This window comes from Strix uralensis, chromosome 20 (genome assembly GCF_047716275.1).
Source record: "Strix uralensis isolate ZFMK-TIS-50842 chromosome 20, bStrUra1, whole genome shotgun sequence".
In the NCBI taxonomy this organism is placed as follows: Eukaryota; Metazoa; Chordata; class Aves; order Strigiformes; family Strigidae; genus Strix; species Strix uralensis.
Window position 1 is genome coordinate 8713655 of NC_133991.1, and position 15535 is coordinate 8729189.

At 44.5% G+C, this 15535-nt stretch overlaps 1 protein-coding gene and 1 long non-coding RNA gene across 2 annotated transcripts in view; one reads left to right on the plus strand and one right to left on the minus strand.

Moving 5' to 3' along the window:
- Nucleotides 1–319: 319 nt before the first annotated feature.
- On the minus strand, nucleotides 320–2823 carry LOC141952553 (uncharacterized). Its single transcript, XR_012631648.1, has 2 exons — nucleotides 2378–2823; nucleotides 320–532 (listed from the first exon to the last, which is right to left on the minus strand). It is a non-coding gene; the product is annotated as an uncharacterized LOC141952553 (long non-coding RNA).
- An 862-nt stretch (nucleotides 2824–3685) lies between these two features.
- TAOK1 (TAO kinase 1) overlaps nucleotides 3686–15535 on the plus strand; it is a 74075-nt gene continuing 62225 nt past the window's right edge. The window contains exon 1 of the mRNA XM_074890427.1: nucleotides 3686–3933. The gene's annotated coding sequence lies outside the window, so the exon portion shown is untranslated. The remainder of the gene's footprint in view (nucleotides 3934–15535) is intronic.

Consider the following 15535-nt stretch of genomic DNA (forward strand, 5'->3'; position numbering starts at 1 on the left):
TGATGCACGCTCTTAAAGGCCCTGTCTACACTGGAATGTGGTACCAGTCTACCCCAGGACCAGCTCTGCAGCAGCACATTGGGAACAATCTGTTGAAACCAGTTCCGCCTGTCAGCTGAACCGCTAGGCAATTTGTAATTTTTATTTATTGATGTTCTGGCACCTCCTTCGGATGGAATTAACTTTGGGTATAGCCATCTGATAGACACACTGGTACAAGTCTGTCAGATCCAGGCAGTGACACCAGACTGGCCTCCACCAGTGGTGCCACCTCACCAGACGCAAGCAGGGTCGGATGCACAAACACAATACACACAAAGATGATCTAAAGATTTTATTACCTCGGCATCCCAGTGGGGGTTCCCCAACAAGTACCTGAGCGAGGTAAACAGCAAGCGGGGAGGTCCAAGGCACCGTGGAGCGACGGTCCATGGCAAGGAGAAATGGGCGTGGGCTTAGGAAGTTTTTAGGTAAGAATGCACAATAAATCTAGGTGACATGCTGGCTAGTGGAGAGCCGGGCAGGTGGACACCTACGGGAAAACCCAGCCAAGGACAACATAAGCAACAATATGCTACAGTGTGAAATAGACATTTCTGCTGCCTGAACAAAGCATAAAGGGATTTATTATAAAGAATCTGGGAAATAGCTGCACTGACCTCCATTGCCTGTCTCCTCGCCACCCTTCCGCATGTAACTGTACAAAATCCCAGACGCAGACATACATAAACCTGTTTAGTTTTTCTTTAAGCGAACTAAATTTGCATCAGGAAATTAGCAACCTAAGTTAAACGAACTTTCTAGATACCTACTATGATCATCTGAGAAGGCAGAAAGAGCATGCCCAATAGCACAGGGCTAGAAAAGCATGCTAAGTGTGCCTGTTCAGTTTAGCTGGTGACAATAAACATCATGGTTTTCATATGGCCCGTTCCTTCAGAATTTCAGCACACTTTTTCCAACTGGTGGTCCACAGATGATACTATTTATTTTTGAAGCAGTCACTGAATACTTATCCAACGCAGGTCTAGTATTTTAAGTAAAATACTTGATAGTTAATGGTAAAGCATTATTCACATTTTTCTGCAGTCACTGTTAGAGACTCTAAGGCTTTTTACCTAGAGCTATCATTATCGTTTAATATGTGTAACACAGTGAGCTGAGGCCCAGAATCTCTGCTGCTGTTTGCTGGGTTAGCTCCACAGACCTCACTAACTGAAGCTTTTACTCTCATAATTCATAAATTTTAAAGGCAACTTGTCTTCAGGAAGAAGTACAAGATCAAGATTCAGAAGAACCTGATTCTCGGTTCTACCTTATGACCCATAGGCAGATCACTCCCTCTTACTGCTCCATTTAGTTCTCCCACCCGTAAAACCAATGATACCCACTAATTTGACAAAAGAAGTACAAGAACAAATTTATATTGACAGGCCATGCTGAGCAGATTCGCGTTAAACGCCATTGTTCTAACATTTGAAAACACAAATATTTACCTTTCAAGTATGTCCTTAATTTCCCCAGAAGCATGTCTCCAAACCCATATTATTTTAGAAGACAGAAACTGTAGTTTCAGAAAGTGGATGGTTTTATTTTTGTGCCATTACAAAAATGCCTTTTAACTTGTCAAATGATACGCTACAAATATCTTTGGCAGATGAATGAAACCAAGTTTCCTGTCATAGCTGCCAACTTCAAGGTTGAGATAATCAGATAAACCTTTAGTTTGCCTCTCCCAATACTTACAACAACATATGTTTGAAGTGATCCACATTTGTCTTACTTTTCCTATCGGGATTTGGAACAGCAAAGTATCAGACCACTATGTGACAAGTTTGCAAAACTCTAGATGTGGTCCACAATTATTACAGCCAACCTCTGTCCTCAACTTTCCTCAGGTTTCCCCCATCCTAGGTTAAATAGTCCCCAGTAGCTCTGCTTGTCTAAAGGCAAATGCACCGTTTACATAAAGAGTATCCAGCAACATCCTCAACGCCTGCTGGATCCAAAGTCTTCTTAGGGTACAAAATACCTGTTGGCTTATGGGAAAATAGGTAGGAAGTTTGTTTTTCTTGTTTTATTTCAGCAGTATCAGTAATACTAGATTTACAGAACTGTATTATTTCATACTGGGGACACCCCAAAACCATGAATTTTTTCAGGGTACTTTATAACTGAGAACACTGTCCCTTCAGATGTAATCCTCAATTTAAAAGTGGAAGCAATCCCTACAAACACACCTTTTACAAACTTTGTGTCTTAAGGAACTGTTCCTACTAATTTATTATCAGGATGTCAGTACAAATTGTTATTTTGATGATTCCTTGCCCCCATACTTCTGAAAGGGAAAGCAACTATAAACACAAGGGAGACTGACCTCAGTGATTTCCTCTGCTCAGACAGGAGCACAATGCACTTAAACACCATGACTAGGAGAGGTGGACTGTTTAGAATTCCTCCAGCTGTAATCTATAGTAAAAACAAATAAACAAATACGTGACTACAAGACACGATAATTAATCCCTGCATGAAGCCAACTGTTATCTCTAGTTCATAGATGGAGATACTAAAGCACACAAAGGCTCCACAACCTACCAAGTTCAAAACCCACCACTGAGAGCCAAGACTACAGCTCGGGAGGCCATGTGCTTGGCCCATGAAGTTTTTTTTATTTTTTTTCTCCCCCTCTTCTGGCCATAAACCGGATACAGTTTGGCCAAGGGCAGGCAGTCTGAGCACCCATTTGCTCAGGCCCATTGCACAAGAGCTGGCCCAAGCAGACACCTACCCCCTCCAGGGACTACCCCCCCATATCTGAGCTGCTCCCCTCAGGGGTGTCCCCCTGCTGCTGGCCTGTCCCAAAGCCACCCTCCTCCACCACACCTGCCCCCCACAAGCTCCCACCTGCCCCCAGGCCTCTCCCCTACCCTCCTTCTCCATCTCCCCACCCATCGTGTCCCCAAACCCTCCTCCCTGCTCCTCCCTAGAGCCCCCAGCTAAGCTTCCCCACACCTTTCCTTAGTTTCCCCATTCCCCTTCCACGCTCCCTGAGCTCTTAGGGCCTCAGCAGCAGCCGCCCCCCCCCCCCATCTTCTCCCTCAGGCCCCTCTCACCTCTCCCACTCCCCCCGCGGGGTTCCCCCAAACCCTCCCCTCAGTCCCTCCCGCCCCCCGATTTCCCGCCTCCTCCCTCAGCAGCCCCTCACCCTGACTGCCCCCACACCGCCCCATCTCTCCCCCCAAGATGCCCCTCACTCCCCCAGCCCGCCGCGCCATATCTGCCCCTCCACCGCCCCCTCACGGCTCCGCCCCCCCCTCCTCCTCCTCCTCCTCCTCCTCCTCCCCCCCCTAACCGCCGCCCCCCGCCCCTCCCGCGGTGAGGCGGGGGGGGGGGGGGAGAGAGGGCGGCGAAGTCTCGCGAGAGGGGCGGGTGGGGGCCGTTGGCTGCGGGCAGCGCGGAGCGGCGGCGACGGAGCAGCCGGAGCCCGGGCGGCGCTGAGGGGAGGCGGCAGGCAGGCGGGCAGGCAGCTCTCCCGGCGCGGCCCGGCCCGGCCGAGGGATCCGCTCCGCCGCGGCAGGCACGGCCGGCGCCGCCCGCCCTCCCGCACGCCGTGCCCCCGCGGCGCGGCCTGGCCGCGGCTCGGCGAGCGGGGCCCAGGCGGTGGCGGCGGCCGTGGTGGTGGCGGCGGCGGCTGGGCGCTCCGCCGCGCCTGCCCTGCCATCTTAGGTGCCGTGCCCCGCCGCCTTTGTGCCCGCCGCGCCCGGGCACCCGTGGGGGCCGGGCCCGACGCCCCTCCGGGGGCGCCTCCCCCCGCGGGGCCGCCGCCCCTTGCCCCGCTCCTCCTCCTCCTCCTTCTCCTCCGCCTCCGCCTCCTCCTCCTCCTCCTCCTCCGCGGGGGGCCGACCGGCGCTCCCAGCCCGGCTGCGGCGGAGGGTAAGGCGGGCATCGCGGCGGGGGGCTCGGCCGGGGCGGGTCGGCGGCGGGGGCGCCCCCGGGAGGGGTGAGGGAGGAGGTGGAAGTGGGGAGGGGGGGGGGCGGGCGGCCCGGTGGGGCCGGCGCCTCCCCCGCCGCGCTCTGCGGCAGTGCCGCAGGACTCGGGGCTGCTGCCTCGGCCCCGGCGGCGGCGGGCGCTGAGCACCGGCGGGCGAGCGGGAGGCGAAATGGCGCTTCCCTCGGAGGGGCGGCCGCCGCCGGCGGGGTGTTCCCCGCGGCCGCCGCTGTCAGGGGCCGCCCGAGGCCTAGGGCTGGGGCAGGGCTGCCGGTTCCCCCCCGGCCAGGCGTGCCCTGCGCCTCGGTCCTTTTTGTCTGTGCGGCTCCGGTGGGCTTCGTCGGCCGAGCCCGGAGCCCCCGGGGGGCTGGGGGTCCCTCGGAGACCGCCGCGGATTCCTGCCCCCTTCCCCCCCCCCCCCCCCTTTTTTTTTTTTTCCTTCCCCCGAGCTCTCTTCCCTACCCCTCGCTCCTCCCCAAGTGGTGAGTTTTCAGTGTAAATACCATTTTGTTCGGTGCTGGTGTGGGATTTGGATGAAAGTGACCTATTTTAAAGACCTTTTATTGCTTCCCCACAGCAATGCATGTGGCGGCCGATTCCGTTAGCCAAATAGCGTTTCCCAACCATTTTAATTTGTCAGATTAAAACATCTCATGGAGGCTAGATTTCTGTAACCCGCGTGTGGGTATGTCCTTAGAAATACCGTTCAGCCTGCTTTGCTGCAAGCATCTTTGGAGCATTCCAGTTCACCTTTGTCACTGTGAAAGCAGAAATAAATATAAAGGCGATACCTGGGCGCCTGTAACATGCAGTTATACCATTGTGTTGGGCGCGGTACAAGAAATGGGGGGGGGAGAACCAGGGATTAAAATGGTTGTTGTCAAATGTAGATCTTTATGTGCCTTAGGAAAAATGACAGAACGGTATTGGCCTTGAGGACTTCAATTTATTTTCTTAGAAAAATGCTTCGTGTTTATCGTCTTGTCGCTGCTGCTTATCATGGTGTGGAGTATTTCATTAGGTGGCATTTTAGTGGCTGAGTTGGTTAAATAGCAGTTGCCTTAACTAGTTGAACAAATTGTGTCCTTCACCTTTGACTATTGCATTTTGAGAGCCCTTACAGCAGTGTGTCCATGCATGCCAAGGGCGGATTAATAAGATGTTACCTAAAGGTTTGGATGTTATTGATTCCTTACTATTAATGCTATTTATAGTGCATTTGACATGGCTCTTGTTTTATGTATTTGGATAAAGGTTATCAGCTTGGAATGCTTCATATGAAATGTTCCCAAAATATCACCCCCAATATTATATATATATAGTTGAATGGTATAATTCAGATCTTCAGTGTCTGAAAAATAGCATTAGTAGATAGCACATCATAATAGTGAAAACACGGTGGAAAACTGTGATACATTTTGACACTAGTGAAGGTCCGTTTTCATATTTCAGCATTACAGAATAGCAACTTCTTTTGCAATAAATATGATTTTAGATACGTTTTTCTTGACACTGCTTTGAGCCTACGTTTTCCTTGCCTTTGTGCCTGTTCATAGTGAGTGTGTCATAGTTTTTGCTACTTATGTCCAAGGGCAAACCTAATCAACGATTGGTTTGAGCCTTCACGTTAGAATCTCCACAACATTGGCCTAGTTCTGACTGGTGTGTTTGCCATTTTTAGGACTTCTCTTCCTTTTATCTGAAGACTGAAATGCATTGATAAACTTGAGCCTTAATTTGTCCTTTGAACTTGAGAGAGTGTTTTTCTCCTCTGTTAACAATGTCTCACTGAAGAGAAAGTGATTCTGGTAGAACAGCTTAAATTAAATTTAATCCTGTTGAAACACAACTGCCTGAAGTAAAAACTCCTTGGATAGTTTTATTTTTTTTTCTTTTTAACTAGACTGAAATTAAGTGCTGCATGTAGAGGACCAGATGTTGGCATTAAAATTTTGTGCAGATAAGGTGACTTAGGCCTCAAGTTAGACTATTAGAAAAAGTTATCTATCGTGTGTTCTTCTGTTAAATTCTGGTGTAAGCTAGGCTGGAGGATTTTAAATGTTTACTTCCATCCAAATAACATGTCCATTTGTGTAGCTTTCATCTTTGCCTATCTATTATAATTCATGTTTTTGTCACCAGAATAACATTTTTAATGAGGTGTAAGAGCCTCAGTTTTTATGCTTAGTGAGATACATTAGAAGAGAAGCAAATATCACACTAATAATTACATCTTCAGATGTATCCTAGTAGTGGATTTCCTGTAATGAGGATGTTTTGTAGAGAACAATAGATATGGCAATGAATTCAGAGATTTGTTTTAAAGATGTTGTAGGTAGCTGACTCTGCAGTAGTGAGTTGCACTTGGACACAACTATTGCATACTCAACAGGAGCATTAGGTGATTTCCAGGTACTTTGTTTTCAGGTGCTAATTTTCCTTCTAGCAAAGACAGACTGGATGTACTACTGCTGTTGCCTCTTATCTCCTCTGCAAGGATATACTTCTGATCTAACTTAATAGAGACTACAGTCATTTGCAAAATAGGCCTCATATAAGTTCATTTGGCGGTATAGATGTTTTGTCAAATAACAAAATGTTTAGGGTTGATCTGACTCTTTGTGATCCGGAAGTGGTAAGGAAGCTATGGTAAATATCACTGTTATTCCATTCTTAGTGTGTTTTGGAGAACACTTCCATAATCACTAAGATCCGATCTTAGAAGCATTTTCTGTTGTCTTTCTGTTCATGTTAAAATCACGTCAACAACATACTGTTACGTTGAAGTGCACACTAGAAACTACAAAAATCTTTGGATTTTACCAGTGGTGACCCAGCCTCTTGTCTTCTGAATTACAATGGTTATGGGTGGCCATTACATTTTTCCTGTTCAGGTATGCTATGTAGTGTGAAGGTATGTAATTTAGTTCCTTTTGTGAACCTGGACAAAGAGAAGAGCTTAACTTCAACTCTGGACTAGAATCATGTCTGAATTAGAAAGTTACCTTGGGTCTGACAGCAGGGTTTCAGTTACGGGTAACACAGATGTCCTCCCTCGGTTAACCATGTTTGAGACAAGCTTGCTTATAGCAGTACAGAGAGGGATGATTTAGTACCTTCTGAGACTGACGGCTCTCCTTTCTTTTGTAACTCTTGAATCTGTCTTACTCTTCACCACAAGCTGCTCATTCTTGACTGACGTGACACAGGATGAAACCCCGGTCTGTGTGGCCTTGTGCTCGCTGGTGAGTTCCTGTTACGCTGGAAGTTGATTTAGGTGCGTGGTCCCATCCTCCACCTGCTTTTCCGTGTACGTCATTCCACTGGTTCTGGTCTTTGGTCCTGCACTGAACCACACCAGCAGAAAGCTAACCTAAGGAAAAATGCATAAGAGTTTTGTCCCAGCTTGGTGATCTGAAATGTCTCGGCTCACAGTTAGGTGATGTTAGAGACAACCCAAGGGATTGGGCTGCACCACGACAGCCAGCAATTAGATCACTTTATGCTGCTGTGGAACCACAGCTTGCTCAAAGAGAAATGTTTGGAGGCAGAGGTGGTTGGTGGCACTTTTTCCTAAACTTGTAGTAGTTAGGTTTCAGGATTCTTTGTTTTCATTGTTCTTTAACATGCTGAGATGTAGCTCATCATACATTGATTTCTGTGTAGAGAAGAGACTGGAAAAAATCCAATGGATAAAGGGTCAGAAAACCACTAATCCCCTCATGTGAAGTTCCAGAGGGAGCTCAGCTGTGCAGAGCTGCGAAGCAGAGTCCTCCCTGTGAAAGCAGAAGTTAAAATATAAAAACATGAAATCAGAGGTGGAGTGCAAAGTGTCTGAGGGGAAAAAAGTGTGCACAAAACAAGAGGAAAGGATGGAGAGCTGTTTAAAAGCACAGTTGGCTTTTAGACACTGTATTCCCTACTCCTTGTCGAAGTGCTCATTTACAGTACAAAACATGGAGGAACGAATAATTTCTGAAGGCCCTTAGAAACACAATGGACATTAGACAGCACAATGGGTGCTCCAAACAGGGTTTCTTAAAGCAGTTTTTAAGCAAATATTTGGTGATCACTGGAATTACAGTATTTTTTTTTAATTGCCCAAGGGAGGCCACTGAGAACTTTTAATACTTTATCAGAAATTAGTGCGTTGTTACTGTTGACAATTTTTTTTCTTTACATCCTGATAAATCTTGGTTTCTTTGCCAGAAGAAAAGGCAAGGTAGCCACTGTAAACATAGCATGAAATTATCAAAGCAGCAATAAGTTTTATCTAAACAGAAAAGTTTCTCCAGTTTAATTGGAGTTTGCTGAACCCAGCTATGCAGAGTTAGTTATGCACCTACATGGTAGCTTAAAGATGAGGTTTTCCTTCTCTTAGGGGTATGGTGAGGACAGTCCAACAGACGTTCTGAGTTATGGTGGTGATGCCGCCTTAATATGAGTGGACAGTAGCTAATAGTTTTGCCTGTTGTATTGCTTGGCTAGAAACAGTTGTGATTTTTCTCTAGGGGTCAGGATGGGGTGACGGTGTGAGATTTACGTATGGAATATTGTCCTTAGAATGGAAAAGGCTAGAAATGTTTTGTTTTGGGGAAAACTTAGATCTTGAGGAAAGAAATAAAAATCTCAGAACTCTAAAGCTGGCAGGCTCTGCAGTTTTCTGTGCCTGTGATCTTCCACTGACCCTTATTACACTCCTGGCTACAGCCATGCAAATATTTTCTTTAGAGTGAGATGTAATTTTATAAAAACAGTGTTCTCCTACGCTCATCAAGTGTAGTGTGTTTACAGGGCAACCTTCTATCAGAATGTGGGTGAGTGGTGCCTGTGAATTTAGTTGGAAGCTTTGCTTCGTGTCAGTGATGTCAAGCCATACTTGAAAAGTAAATTTTGATGTTTAATGTTAATCTTGGAGATTCTTGCTTATAGCTTTCAGACCAAAAGCCCATGTGTATTATACTGGAATTCTTAAAATGTGAATAAAGTTGCTTTCAGCCTTTCACTTAGTTCAGCTAAACTTCAGAACCCCTCTTTCTTCCCTTTAGTCTGCTGCCATTCACTGAGCATCAGTAGACACAGTTTCTTAGGGGTTAGGTCCTTTAGGATCAGTCCCTCTCTTTGCATTGCTGGTTCAGCTTCAGTTCATTCTGGTCTGGCTGATTTCTAACCTGTGGAAAGCTCTGGGATCCAGGAGCATGGGAAAGTGGAATATGGGAATGCAACTATGTTGAAAGAGTAGGGAACATTTCTTGTAACAGTTTTTGGCTTGTTCCCCATCCATGTGTTCAGCCTGTTTTCCAAGGATCCAGCAATCCTTCCTCTTCTCTGACATACCACTACTCAAAGGCAGTAACAGACCCGTGAGCCTGTTCCCAGAGAATTGTTTTATTGGGATTTCTTGGAAAGAATCGCATGTGGTATTGCACATGTTTGTTATTTTTGCCTCCTTCCCCCTTCTTAATATGCGATTCTTATTTCCCGCCTCAGTCCCCTTTTAATTGGTGACTGTCACTCCCTCCCCCCGCCGAGGAGATGAGAGGAGAGGTTATTTTTGCTAATGCTGTTTCTCAAATAGGCCACGGGTATACAGTAAGTAGTGCAGTAACTTTCTCCATGGGAAACCATCAGTTATTAGGATTTCTCAAGCTACATCCCGGTGGCAGGGCAACCTGTTTCTTCTTTAGTTCTGGCTTGCAGTTGTCAGTAGCATTAGCTCCTCCCAGTTCCCACTTCCTTGTAACCCAATCTGAATAAAGATCATGGGATTTGAATGTGCCTTGCTTTGCTGCTGCTCTGAATGTTCGGGTTGTCTCTGTGTTCTTCACAAACTGTACACTGTGATCTTCGCTTCTTGGCTTTGCCTGTTCCAAAGAGCAGTTGACAGTTGTTAAAATCAGTTCTGGGCCAGCCATGATTTGATGCGATTAAACTGTGTTAAATATGTTCCAGAAACGTTTCCTGGCCTAGATAGCAAACTAGTTAAGCTCTGCTTTTGAAATCTATTTATGTATGATTTGGCCCTGTACCCCTAGGTAAGCTGCCTACCTCTTCAAGGGTCATAGAGAGCACAGGATCGGTGCACAGCAGATCATCTTCTGCCCTTAAACCCACTTCCCTCCCACATCTCCTTGGGCTTTTTTTATTGCTCTTTGCATATCAAAGTCTTGTTTTTAGAATTATGTACCGGACTAACTGTAGTAATGTGGTTTCACCACCCATAAAGACCTAACTGTGTTGCAGTGATACAATTTTCCCTGGCATCAGCTGAACTGGTACAAACCCCACTTCGTACTTGCTCAGTATATCCTAGTATGCAGGCAGGCTCCTAGATCGGGGTTTCTATGAAGGTCTGCAACTTTAATTAAAGAAAAGGGTAACCTAGGCCTTGACAAAATTTCATGCTGGCTTCTAGAAATGCGTATCAAAGTTGGGAAGGAAATAATGATACATTTCAGAGGCAGTGCCTTGCTAAGAATGCCAAGCTCCATTTTTATTATAGGTTAATTGCCATATAGGCAAACTCTGAACTCTTACCTGGGTTTTTGGCTTAATTTTCCTTCTTCCCTTTCCACACAAAACCCCCTCTAACCTATGCTTTGAAGTATTTAAAACTAGGTTAGTCTCTGGCTGGAGGTGTGTGGTAGAACCTCCTGTTAAATCTTGCTGGGACCTGCCCGTTTTGCAGCAAGAATGCAGGCAAACCCATCTGAATGCTGATCATCTGTCCTTTGTGGAGGATGGAGGATTATTTTTCCTTCATTTGACACAGTACACGGGCAAAGGAATCCTAGAGCCATCTCCGTTCCAAAAGCCACATCAAGTGACCAGAGCCATACAAGCACTAGTTTGTACCTGTGGAGGTGGGAGAGGATGCTTGGTCTGAGTTTAGCTGATTGCATGACAATCACTGCAGATATTTCCTTCTCCCACTCTCAGAAGATGTTGCTGTGAGCTGCTAGCTCAGAAGTTGACCACATTCTTACCAGATCGACCTGCACAGCAGTCCTGAGCTGTCCAGAGCCTTCAAAATACCACACTGTTGCTGCCTGCGAAGACAGAGTACAGGGTCCCAAACACTAAGATACCCTGTACTTAAGAGGTCAATATACATGCTTTTCATCCAAAATAAAATGTTAGGGAAGAAGCAAGTTCTCATCCTCACCATTACCTTTGATTTCGTTGCAATACTGATATTTTAAATTTGTTTGCAAAAACAAGACTGGGCAAAAGATTGGTTCTGGATTTGACAACAGCAAGCAGAGCGCTTTGGACGCTAGACTAACATGAAGAAAGTTTACTTGTAAAGAATGTGATTTACCTTCACTAGCTCATAATTAGTGACAAAAACATAAAGAACGTTTAAATAATTATTTGCTAGTTTATTAAAAAAGATTTGACGTGTGGTTTTTGATGCACACTGTTTTTTAAAAAAAATTTGGAAAAGTCCATATTTTTCAATATATTTTAATGGTAGGTGCTTTTTCTTAAATAGCCCCTATCTCTGGAAAATATTAATTCACACATTATTTTAAATATCTTGTATTTCCCCTGGTGCAGGAATTGGTAATTGCGGGCGACTGTGCAGGCAGGCCATCGCACGGGGCTCTGGAGTCTTTCCACAGTGGCTGGTCCAGCACCATTTGAATAGTCTTCCCGTTGCGCTCTCTGGTATTGAAAATTAATTACTGTCGTGACTACAAATTGGTCTAATCGCTATGCTTTTTGTAGGTATTACAGATATTTTTATGTTTAAATAGGCATAGCTATCATTAATATTAATATGTTGAGAAATGAAATATTAATACACAAATAGAAATTTAAGTAAGCTATAACGCAGAAAGATTATCTTACACGTGTGATGTTTTTGTACTTTTCTCTGAGTTGGCAGGATAATAATAGTAATTCCCAGTTCTGAATTTCATCCATAAATCTCAAGGTATTTTAAATGGATGATGAATGCCTATTTATTTTTCACATTTATGAGGTGGGGATACTGAAGCGCAGGAGGAGGAGCGAGTGATTTGTCCGGCATAGCTGGTGACAGAGGTAGAAGAATTTGTCTCCTTGGTCCCCGATGAACATCTGCCCAGCAGGACCTCAGTGCCTCCTAGGTTCTAAAGTAGAAGCAGGAGTGTACGAGACGCTGCATTGTCTGTGGGGACACAGCACAGACCTCAAAGTTCAGCAGCACCACTGTCCCAGATCTCTTCCTAAAAGTCTGGCTGACCTACTAATAATGCAGGGGATTGGTTTTTTTGTTTCATCATATGAGAGCATTATGTAGCTTTTTCTTACCATAATGGCAATTTGATGCTGTTCATGAATGAGCTGGCTAAATCTTGAAATTTGTAGTGTTACATGTTACTTTGATGTGACTTGTTGCTGATTTTTATTTTTAAATAAATTTGAAAGAGGCCTTTAATGCATTGTAGACCAGTCCCTGAACTTGATGAACAACAAACTAAGTCTTTTCATTTTGGGAGTCAGTCACACACAGGGATAACTGGGGACTGCTCACCTAAGTTAAAAATATTCTTGTGCATATATAATTGCAAGACTTGGGGATTGTCTGTACATCTTTATGGAGATCTGTGGAGGCAGAGTGTATCCTTTTATCCTGTTTGTGCAGTCCCTACTACAGCTGAATCTCACATCTTCTTAAGGGTCTAGTTATTGTGTAGTGCAAATGCATGCTGCTGTTTTCTGTAAAAAGCTGAAAGCATTCTTACCTGATGCACTAGGAACGAAGAAGAGCTCCGAGCCCCTTTGCCTGCCAGGAATCTGTAAGCATTGCTGAGCGAGTCATTGCTCAGCTCGTCACAAGTAACTTTCATCTGTTCTAGATTCTACTTTAACTGTCTCTGCAGAGAAGTTTACAGTGTTGGTATTCATTTAAAGCGTATCTATGCAGTAAAATTGCTGGGGCTTGTTTGAAATAATAAAACTAAAGATTTTGTTGCTTCAGTCATGTTATTTCAAAACTAGAATAACCCAAAAAGCATAAAAACCTTGAAATTGTAGTCCCTGTGTGATAGTGCTCCATATTTTGGGACCTTGGTTTTCTGAGTGATTTTTGTTCAGTGTTGCCGCAGCCATGGAGTATGAAACTTAGCAAGTTTTATCCAAGATCTGATTTCAGCTTTGGAACTAATGCTACCTGTGCTGGTTTGAAATAGTTCGTACCTGTTTATCATGCGGATTGCAAAATCTACCTACCTATTTACATAGGTGTTGGGGAAACAAGGATGATACAGGCTAGCATGAGTGGTATGGAGAAGCATGAGTGGAAGCAGAGTATGGTGTGAGTTGTGATTCTACTTGTCTGCTTATTTTCTGGTTTGGAGGCATCGAGCACCTGCTGATTTAGGGGTTTTCTATATGTGATTTCATGCCTGTGATTAGCATTTCTAAGGACATGACACATACGGTCTCACCACTAAAATACGTTCTGTAAATACATAAACAGAAAATTACCGAGATGGTCGTTGTCCGTCTGTCCTGACTAGTTTCCAGAGTTGAGCCAGCAGGACTCAGCACGCTTCATTGGGCCCATCCGATATAACAGATATCGGACTTCAAACTTAGGAGTAAAATTCCTTCTCTGAGTGGGGTTGCCACCTCCTTTTGATGCTTCCTTAATGGCAGTTGCTTGTCTCATTTTCTTTCTTTTTAATCACTGGTGCAGGAGATTGAGATATTTAGATAGCGTATTCTAGTGTCTTACCATTTTACTGTTTAAAGTCAAACTCCATAGAAAACTTCAGCTGCTTCACAGAAATCTGTAATTGCATTCTATCTGAAATCAACCATTCGTTATGCCAGAATTTTTCAGGGTAGATGAACAGTAATAACAGGACTTTTAAGTTCTGGGGAGGTGTGAGAGATCCTGTACGATGGTGTCTTTTAAAAATCTTTTTTCTGGACAAAATCTGAATATGATACCTAGTTGATGTTATTGTTGGAGCATTTCCCTTTCATAGCAAGGCTGTTTGTTTTGCTGCTTTGAGAAATTATTAGTATTCTGTCTGAATTGAGCAGGCTGCTAATAGTGATTAGCTTGTGCCTAAGGTGGAGATGGCAATCTCCTTAATTTCATGTTTAATTACCAAAAAATCACAGCGAAGAGCTGTTGAATGATTTGTCACCATTGTGTTGTTCAGTAGCTATCGCTGGAGCCATGTGACCACTGGTTATTTAATATCTTCCCCTTCTATAATTCTCTTTTTTTTTTCTTTGCTGTTTTTTTGTTATTGCTGTTTAAAATTAAGTCATAAATTGTTGGGAGCAAGGAAAATGGTCATGTACCATCTAGTTTGGTGTCTCGAATCTCCAAGAAGCATCTTGGAAATTTGCTTCCAAGATTTTGCAGATATTCCTCACTTATTTCTGAGCTTGCCAGTCATGTCAATATGTTGAGTTCAGGTATTACATGAAGGATAAATCTCCTTGTGACGCGGAGCAGTCAGTGCACATGTTCTAGCACGGGCCTCTCCTGAGTTTTAATAAATATACACAAGGTATGAATGCCTCCTCGCTGCAAGAGGCGTGTTTTTCTCCTCTGCAGGTGCTACCTTCTGCATGCATACACATCTAGCAATTTCTGTCTCTGGTGTAGCATATGCACTTGCTCTGCAGGAAAGATGCTTTTTAGAATGCTTACCTCATATGGAAGAAATAACTTTATAAAGGCTTTAAGAGCAGTTTTCGATTTACAATGACTTAAACATGTTATGCTTTGCTTTGTTTCATCATGGTGAAAGCCACTTCCCTCTATAACTTGAAACCAATAATAAAACAGGCATAAACAAGCATAAAACAATGTACTGTTCAAGGTATCTTTATAGGCAAACAGTAACTAAACACCTTTTAACTTGATTCTGCCTGGCCTGGAAAGCATTAAGGCTGTCACCTTCCCCATTTTGATGGGCTGCTCTTGTGGTCCAGGGGTCTGAAGGGAAAATCATTTTACCCCTGGACACCTTGAATTTTGTGTTGTCCAAAGGGTAACAGCCAGAAGCAGAGCTGCTCTTCTAAGCTCTTGTTGGAGGGAGAGCTGCTTCCCTCCTGTTTGGGTTTTGCTTTTTTTGTGGGTGTGATGTCATCATTCTGCGAGGTCTGCGCCGCCGCGTCCTCCAGGAAAACAAAACAGGGGAACGAGACCTGAATGTCAAATGCAAAAAACAAGTAGATCTGATTCTTCCTCTCCTCCCTCCCCCTTTTTCTTTGAAAGGAGCTTTCAAGCTGACTTTATACAACAGGAATTAGCTTAATAGAAAAAAGAGAGCGAGAGAAGCACAGTTATTTCTTTTCAGTTCTTACTATCAAGTTCTCAAGAATAACTTCTTCCTGCCTTGCTGGGGGATGTGATGTCTAGTATGTGCCAGATGCAAATACATGGGCATTTTATAAATACCCAAGTCCTCCTTGCTTCTTTTCTTTTAATGTTACCTTTCTCTGTTTTTTACTGTTTAGGAGATACTTAAATAAGCACTGCACAGTGACTTGTCACGCTTGTGTTGGTTACTACTAGAGAACTGTCCCATA